Genomic DNA, 3,337 nt, shown 5'->3' with positions numbered 1-3,337 from the left:
CAAGACTGTCCTCTCTACCCTAATCTAGTTGTCATCACTCCATCTTTTGTACTGCTGTTGACACTTACAAATTAAAGATAAATTTTGTTTTATGACTTCTGTGTATGGCTTTATCTGTGCCCTGCAAACTGTACCACTCCGTGGAGCCCCAGCCAGCCCTGATCATGCCACCCGCTTGCTGCTGGAGCCTGCCCTCTGCCATTGCTTCTGCCTGGCCCAGAGGTAGGTCTCCGAAAGCCTTGGAACCCCTGAACCTAGGAAGACTTGCCTGCTCTTTTCACTGTGGAGCACACCCTGCTGAAGCAGGAAATGCTTGTGGATTTAGAAGGGAGGAACAGGATGCAAGGTGGATCTTTGTCAAGAGAAGATGAGAAAGCATGTCATTGCCTCTTTGCCTGACTTCTTCATGAGAGTGAAACAGCTTAGAAAGAGTTCAGAGCCTTTTGGAGTATGAATGGCTCTCAAGGGACAGCCTCTCATCTGACACCACCTACTGCAAGCCCAGCAGCCAAGAGTGGAAAATGCTGCACTTACGGAACCTTTCCCTCCACTGTGGTTGGCAGTAGTTGGCTGATTACTCAGTAGCTTCTGCCTTGGAGAAGAAAGAGCCCATCTTTCTTTCGAGCAATGAGTTGCATCCAGAGTGAAACTCGGCTCCTGGTGATATCAGCTTCTAAAATGTTGCCAAAGCTGTTTCATTGTGCTCAGAGTCTGAGTGGCGACATAGGGTGGGTGGTGGGCTGAAGTGAGCAGGGCCCTTAAGGGAGACTTGCCAAACCAGTCAAACCAGTCCTGTGATTTTAGAGATTAGTAACCAACACCCAGAGAGTGAAACAAAAGTGTTGGAGAGAGAGGAAAGGCTCAGCCACTTCTGATATTTTCTATTAAAAGAATGCCTCAGGAAAAAACATCTTAAGAATTTGTGAAACTGATTTTATTCCAGTCACATTACAAGTTAGACGCAGGTTCCTGTAAGTTCTGAACATCCAGCATTCCAGGACCTCCCTCTTGCCCTGTGGCTTTTTACAAGCCCAGGTATTAGAAAGACCAGGGCATTGGAAAGAACAGGGACTTTGGAGTCACACCAGCCTCACTCTGTCACCTGCCAGGTGCATGACCTTCCCCAAATAATACCTCTCAGCCAGAGTTCACTTCTTTATAGAACGGGATTATAATTCTTATCTGTCAGGGTACTGGGGGGATGAAAAGTAATGGCAGGTGTAAAACATCCAGGAGTGGACGTCACACAGATGGTGCGAATGCCCACTGCCTCCTCTGACTAGAAAATGCCTAAGTTAGCAGGGAAGTTGGCTGGTGTCAACACTGAGCAAAGTGAGGGGGTGCCTGAAGCCTTCACTCAGAATCTGGTCACATACAGGATGACCTCAGGGGCCCTCCCTCTGAGCTGGTCTCCAGGACACAGGTTTCTCACTTCCTTGCCACCACTGCATATCTTCTAAGCCACGGATCTGACCTGTCCCCCCACCTCACACTTCTCTAAAAACTTCTGGCTTTCTGTTGCTGTCTAGATAAAGTCCCAACTTCCTCCCTGTCAGCCAAACCTCAACAGACCCACTAGCCCCATTTTCCACTACACCCACACGCACCTTCAATGCTCTCTGCTTCTCTCACACCCCCAGCCTGTCCACCACCCTGGGGCTTTTACTTCTCCTTTATCCTGGAAGAAATCTGTCCCCTTCTCTGTTTGGGAAATTCCAAGTTATCTTTCAAAAGTCACCCAATATCACCATTTCCTGACACCTTCTTGACCCTGGGTTTCAAGCTCTCCCTTGGGGCTCCCATGGCACTTTGAAAGAACCTCACGATTGCTATGAGCATATTGTAATGATCTGTCTCTGTGTCTGTCTTTTTTGCTAGACAACAAACTACTGAAACCAGAACCATACCTTGGCCTGCCCTGCCCCCAACACAGTGCTTGGCACATAGTTCCTTCCTGTGGAAGGAATGTATGAGGGATTGCGACTTGGCCTCCATGTGTGGTTTACACACCTGCCAGTATCAGGGTCTCAGGTGGTGAGGCTGAGGTATTCTGTAGGTGTACCTTGGTATTATTTCACTTGGAGAACATTATTAGTTAGAAACATCTGTATTCATATTGGAAGAGCCATTTTTCAAGTTGATGTGACAGGCACGATGCACTGAGTCTCTGTGCTTTTAGGATGACTCACTGCAGAACACCTGACTCTCTGAGCCCAGAGCCACTGCTCTATTCTTCCTCCTAGGCATCCTGGCTGGAGTATGAAAGGGACAAACCAGGAAGGGGAAACTTTTGTGAGTTTCCCTTACTTTTTTCTTGACAAGGGCTTCTTGGAGGCCTGAAGAGACAAGGGGTTCTTGGAGGCCTGACTTCTGGGCCTCCATCATGGAAAGGGAAGGAGAGCAGCTGCCTCTGCCTGCTGCGGAGCCCCAGGGCAGTGTGGAGAGCCAGGGCAGTGATCCCTCCTTCCTCTTTGGTCCAGGTAATGACTCCTTCCCTCAGTGGTACGCTAGAGTCTTGCTTGCTCAAAGTGTGGTTCACAGATCAGCGGCTATAGCATCACTAAGGCAGATTAGAGTATGGGCTAATACGGCATGGGCTATACTGAGTAGAAAGTTGCCAAGCAGTTGAGACTCCACGAACCATCATCTACCTCCTCTTAGTCAATGACACATTATGGGTGAGAAAGGATTTTCCTCATTTGAATTGTGAAAGCCCAGAGGCATCACATGACCCACCCAAAGTCACACGCAGATTAAATGGCAGTGCTGGAACATGCACTTGTGTTTTCTAATTCTAAACGCAGAGGTGAACGCATTGCATATGGCCCCACAATAGTCTGTGAAAATTCCTCATCACTGGGACAGCCCTGGATCTAGAGCTAAATTATCACCAGGTGTCCTGGACTGTGTCACACTGTGGGAGCAGCGAGACAGCTAGGGGCAGTGGCCTTTGGCAGCTCTGACTGTCATCCTTTACTCTGGCTGTGCCCAGTGCTCAGCCCATGAGAGACCCTGGGCCAATAGGGTGACTCTCTGCAGAGCTTGTTCAGAGCTCCCACTGTTAGCTAGCCACCTAGTAATTTTTGCATTCTGACACCAGGCTGAGTGGCCATGGAGTAGATCAATGAGGTTATGTGTAGGTCCTGGGGGTCCCATTCCTGAGTCTGGGAGGGAGACAGTGAAGAGACTGATGCCCCCAGGTCCTGACCAGCTTTTCCAGTTCTATCTCCAGCAGGCTCCCCACACAGACACAGCACACTGCTTGCTGTGATCTGCACATGCCACACGCTGAAATATTTCCTGTGCCTTGAAGTCCCTCTCTCACTTCCACCAACTA

The sequence above is a fragment of the Callithrix jacchus genome, chromosome 10 (assembly GCF_049354715.1).
Source record: "Callithrix jacchus isolate 240 chromosome 10, calJac240_pri, whole genome shotgun sequence".
In the NCBI taxonomy this organism is placed as follows: Eukaryota; Metazoa; Chordata; class Mammalia; order Primates; family Cebidae; genus Callithrix; species Callithrix jacchus.
Note: the sequence above shows the minus strand (reverse complement) of the source record.